This window comes from Malania oleifera, chromosome 2 (genome assembly GCF_029873635.1).
Source record: "Malania oleifera isolate guangnan ecotype guangnan chromosome 2, ASM2987363v1, whole genome shotgun sequence".
Taxonomy (NCBI): Eukaryota; Viridiplantae; Streptophyta; class Magnoliopsida; order Santalales; family Ximeniaceae; genus Malania; species Malania oleifera.
This window is the reverse complement of record NC_080418.1, coordinates 134,462,708-134,468,707: the sequence shown is the minus strand read 5'-3', so window position 1 is coordinate 134,468,707 and position 6,000 is coordinate 134,462,708. Positions and strand designations below refer to the sequence as shown.

General features: G+C 30.7%; 1 protein-coding gene across 1 annotated transcript in view; it reads left to right on the top strand.

Annotated features, from left to right (window-relative positions):
- The first annotated feature begins 1,005 nt into the window (after positions 1 to 1,005).
- The window catches only part of LOC131149329 (uncharacterized), a 28,346-nt gene continuing 23,351 nt past the window's right edge, over positions 1,006 to 6,000 (top strand). The window contains exon 1 of the mRNA XM_058099695.1: positions 1,006 to 1,132. The gene's annotated coding sequence lies outside the window, so the exon portion shown is untranslated. The remainder of the gene's footprint in view (positions 1,133 to 6,000) is intronic.

Here is a 6,000-nt window from a genome sequence, read left to right as displayed (position 1 = left end):
TTAAAAAATTGCAACCCTGTAAATCATAAAACTAAATTTTTTGGCAATTCAGGTTCAATTCAATTTATTTGATGCGTAAATTTATAAACACCTAAGAAATTTAATTTTTAACATTATTTGCACCACACTTTCTCCATTCCTCTTAAACCTAGTTTTGACAATTCAATCTGAGCACCCCTATATATAAAAAACTAATACATTATGTAGTAATGTATTGGTGTGGGAACTTAGCCTAGCTATTGGGAGCTTAACAAAAATGCTTTCAAGAAAAAAAAATCTATCATTTGTTTAATAACTAAATCTATTTACCAAAAAATAAAAATTAATATTGAAAACTAAATAATTTTTTACTTTCAAATTAAAATCAACTAAATCACTTCAATTTTAATATAATTTTGAATTTTTTTATGATACACGGAGCTTATAAAACACTCAAAAAATTTATTACCATGATTAATCCTTCAAAATCCCTTTTATGTCATTTGCTAAATTCTATTTTCATACTTTTATCTAAGGTTAAAGTCAAAATTGACAACACATGCGCTTCGAATCTCAATTAAAATATATCCATATAATGTTATATAATATTTAAATGCCTCTTGTATAAATTTAAATTAGATCTTTGCTTTTGCAGCAAAAAAGGAAAAAAAATTATAAGAATTTATTTAATTGGATAAAATATATTTTTAAATTGAGGATAAAAATAAATTTTTTTAAAGATATATTTTTTAATAATAAAATATTTTTCATAGTTTGTCTTTATTTACTTGAATAGAAAATTTTTTCTTTTGTTTGGTTAAATTTTCAACCCTCAAACAAAATATTTTTTCATTTAGAAATATTTTTCTTACACATGACATGAAAAAATAAAAGTATTTTTTAAAATTATTTTCTGCCAATTAAATTTAATAATATTTTTATCCTTAAAATGTTAATTATTCTATATAAATAATGTTATAATATATTATTTTTTAAAATAAAAAAAAATAAATAGAAAAGAAAAAAGAAGCTGTGATTCAACGCCCAAACGCAGCTTGCGAGAGAAATCCCCGTCTCATTTCCAACTCCGGCTCCTCTCCTCCACCGCTCTCAATCCTCATTGCATCGCCGCTGCCTTCCCCTTCTTCTCCAGGTTAACAATCTACCTCAATCCTCTTACTCTTTCTTCTGCATATTTATTTTTACCATTAGTCTCTGCCAACTTTGGCTTGTCTTGATCAATTGATTAATTTTTTCTTTGAAACATGCTAACTGATGATCTTTGATTCTTTGTCTACCGATATCTAATCACATTCTCCTTGGATGTTTGAGATCATTAGTTTCCATTGAATATTGAGGGAATCTCATTGGCACATTTAAGAATTTCAGTGAACTTGCATCAGATGACTGTTTCTACATAATCCATTGCATTTTAAATAACAATATGTAAAATCATGAATGATCATGTGTGCCCTAATAGAGGTACATATACAGACGTGTGTGTGCTATCAACTAATACTGTTTGAATAGTTTCAAGAGAAGAGAAAAGAAATGATAGTGGTTGTTTTAGTAAAGAAAAATAAATAAATAATAGAGAAGGGTAATTTATTTGCTCTATCGATTGGATAACTGGACAGAATTGAAAAGAAAGAGAGTGATTTCTTCTAGCAGTTTCTCTCTTCTATTGTTTGAACAACTGAAGAGCAAAGAAAAGATTTAATGTGATTTTACTAAATTGATCTTTCAGCTATTAATTAAGCCAATTGACTCTTTATCTTTTTATTATTTCTCTTACATTTTTCCTGAATTTCTTGAAATGTTGGTTCTCCATCCAACTAATTCAAAGTTATTCTTTGGCAAAAAGAATTTCATAATTATAGGTTGGTGTTTCATGGGTAAAAAATATACCAAAATTAGAAGAAAACAACTAAAATAAATAAACATATAAAACCCAATATAGTTACTTGGCCTTTATCTTGAACCATGTACTGACACCTTCCTAAAAATTGTGTGCCATTGGTAAAAAAAGCCAACCTGCTCTACATGGATTGATGACTACCCATTTTTCACAGATTAAGGTTATATAATAAACAAGTTCAAGACTATAAAAATTAGCAACAAAAGAAAAAATCACATTACAAAAATTAGGATGTGTGTGACAAAAAAATTCACAAGGATGTCCAAAAAACCATAATCTCTATTTGAAAATGAAACAACCACAATTAAAATTTCAATTCAAGATCAAATATCATTGCATTATTCGATACAGTAATTCCTTATTCTCCTCCATTGGGCATCCAAAAAACACCTTCACCATTTTTGGCTTATTAACAAGGAAAAGATATGCCTTCAAAAAGTGCAGACTTTAAAGCATCAACATCACCCCAACTAGTCTTGGACAAAACCTTTTCTTTTCATTTGGCCTTTGGAAGATGTTTTGCTTTGAGCCACTTTAGGGGAAGCAATCTCAAAATCATCATCTCCATAACTGAAACTTTTCAAAGTTATGTTACTTTGGGACACTAGTTTGTCAATGCCATGGATTGAATTAAGCATATCATTGCTTTCTAACACAACCCATTCTTTTCATTTTCTCTTCAGTTTTAGTCCTTTTACCTCTTGCCTATCTTGTCCAAAAAATTTGACTAGCTTATCATAGTTGCTTTGGGCTGTAGCCATCCATTTACTCACCTTAGGACTTGCTTGTCATTGGAGAGGGCCAGAGAGATTGATTCAAACTACAAATATTGAATTGTTAGCCGCTGTGAATGTTATTCACACAATAATTTAAAATGATACTGTTGACAATTCTTTACAAACTTCAAGCTCATCTGTAAATGTGCAGGTAACTGGGCTCTAAGCAAACTTGGCTTTGGTTGTGAGCTCTGCTCCTTGCAGTGTGCTATTTTCCTAACTTAACTGATTCAGAGGCCCTAATTACGAGTGCAGATTCCTGTACCTCAAACAAGAAGTAGGAGATGTGAGTTAGGTAACTCAACTGAGTAGAGAATATTGCACAAAAATGTTTGTGTTGTCCTAGCATGTGACCTGGGTAGAGGCACTGACTTTTTAAAAGCATCGATAGTGTATGTGCTGGAACTTACAGTGTGTTCTTTGAATTGATTTCTCTCTCTCTCTTCCAATGATGTTAGAGGCTTCACAGCTTTTACAGGCTTTTTTGGGGTATAGATTGTTAGCATGGGAAATGTACGGAGGATATAAAAACGAAGAAAGTAACCAAACAACATTGGACAATCCATCACTTAGTAATGTGCTTGTTCTTGGAAGCATATTTGTTAGAATGTTACTATTTGCGATTCAATTCATAAGATTTGTATCAATTCCACACCAAATCAATTTGAATCTTTCTAGCAAATCTAAAAACAAGTGTGTCGTTGCTAAATCTATTGACTCGCCTTGTGAATCTAATGAATCAATTTGAATCCATCGATTCACATAATTCTAAATCTATGATGTCTTGAAACCTGACTAGTTTAAAACCCCAAAAACAGCATTTGCCTCTTTTTTGTTGCTTTTTTGTTTTTACATGATTACCGTCCATTCCTTGTGTCTACATCAGTTTTTCTGCTAAAAAAAGAGGAGAAAATAGAAATTTACATCATATGTTGCCTTCACAAAACCCTTCTTCGCTCTTGGAGTAAATTGTTCTACCATTGAGAGGAAGGGGCAGAACACTCATCCACCAAGGGTGGTAGTCCCATTTCCTTGTGTTGTTAAGATTCGAAAGTTGGTTTTTTAGTACTTTTCAATTATTATCACTTTTTTGGTTAATTGTTTTTTCTTTTTAATCCATGAAAGAACATGCATAATATATATATATATATATATATATATATATATATATATGTTGATAAGCAGAAAAAGTTTGGTTTTTTAATTTTTCTTGATTCCTTCCCATAAACAGTATAATTTTTTTTTTTAATTAATATTTGTTGACTCATTCCCTTTCTTTTCATTTGTTGAAGGAAAGAATACACATGAAATATTATTTTTTTATTGTCAAAATTTAAGTGTATTTAACTTTTTGCTTGTTGTTCGTATGTCAATATATACATATTATTTAGTATTGATTTTGGAAATTTGACTGAATCTTATGATTCAATTCTCAATTCTCAATTCACAAAATTGGAATTTCAATTCACGATTCAACTCTCAATTTGACAACTATGATTTGGAGGGAGTGAGGGTAGCCAGCATCACCAATTTATGTAGTGGTCGTTTTATGTCATTGTCAAAATTATGGAAACAAAAATAAAAAATAAAAACTACAAAAACCAGAAATAGAAATTAAAAATTGATAGCTAGCAACTGCTTGACTAATATTATGAATTAAAGACCTAACTTAACTCATTTTGTCTTCGAACCAAATAACAATTACAAATATAGTTAAAAAAATAAAAATGCAAAAGAATGCAAATATGAAAATATTATGATAAAAAATAAAATTAATTATAATTATTATATTTTTAAACTCACTTTTTACTTTTTAGTGCTTCGAGGACAATCAGTACATAACAATTGAAAAAAGTTGATTTTCTGAATTTTATTTTTTCAAATTTTTAGAAAATTTAAGGATATTTTATTTTAAATTCATATGGTCATTTGATTTAAATTTTGATTAAATTTTTTGTATAAAATGAACAATTTAATCCACAAAAGTCAAATTTGGATATTAAAGTATTGTAGTAATTGGTTGCCCCAACATTTTTGAGAACTGCAAAATCTTTCAGCTTCTGGCAATACTAACAACAAAAATGAGCCAGTAATGTAAACAAGCACATTTCATGTGACTCATAACCTGTTTTTTCACTGCAAGAAAAATAAAAAAATAGAAAAGATACCAAACAGCTCATTGGTTTTCCTCAGAAGTTCACGGTAGCCCCTATTTCACAGTGAAGGTTGCTAACTGTAATGTCAATTTTCTATTATGCTCTCAGAAAAGGAGTGATTAGACTTTCTCTCTCTCTAGGGTCTCTAGGATGTGCCTTGAGATGTTATATTTGGAAGGGCTTTCTTCATTGGTTTGTATCAGTGAGTTGCATTTTATTTTGGGTATAACCACTTTTGGTCATTATGGTTTTATTGTAAGTTTTAAATCATCCATAAAATTTATATTTTCTCAAATTAGTCTTCAAGTATCTAATTTTTATTAATGTTATCCAATAATCAAAAAAGGTTATGTTTATTTAATGGAAGTTGCTTTTGCAGTCCAAAATTTTTTCTGTTTTTCTTTGTCTTGTTTTGCTTTTGATTTGTGTGTGTGTGTGGGGGGGGGGTATATGCAGCATTTTTATTTTTTAAACCAACCACTATGGGCACTGTTGAAAGTCAGGACAGTTACGAAAGTAGTTATGTTGTAAAACCTTCAAATTGAAACAATTCAACTCAAATTGCTTTGGGGAGTTTGTCACCCTTGCACTTAGGATAAAATCTAAAAGCTTTAACAGCTGGCAGTAGCAGTAAGTGACCTTTTCATGTACAGACTGGTTTGCCTCTATTCCATGCATCTCTTCTTCAGGCTCCTGTAGCTGGTTCTTTTCTAGGATTTCCATTGAATCATATCGAGTGATTGGAGATCTTTTGTTATATATTGACTTCTGTTTTGAGTAGTATTTTTGCTTCATTGAATTATTTTGTAGTTTCTTTCTTGGGTGGACTTCTGGTCCTCTGTTTTGTCTATTCTTTCTTTTCTTAAAAAAGGGCAGCCCATTGCACAAAGCTCTTGCATATGGGGGGTCCGGGGAAGGGGTGGACCGCGGACCACAATGGGTCTATAGTACGCAGCCTTACCTTGCATTTTTTGCAAGAGGCTGTACGCCTCGAACCCGTGAGCTCCAAGTCACACGACAACAACCTTACCGTTGCGCCTAAGCTCCCCTTTCCTATTCTTTCTTTTCTTACCAAAAAAAAAAATTTATTCCTTTATTCATTTTATTTTCAGTCTTCTTTGTTTACATAGTTGAAAAAATTCGTGACCACATCCATTGGCTTCCATTAAGG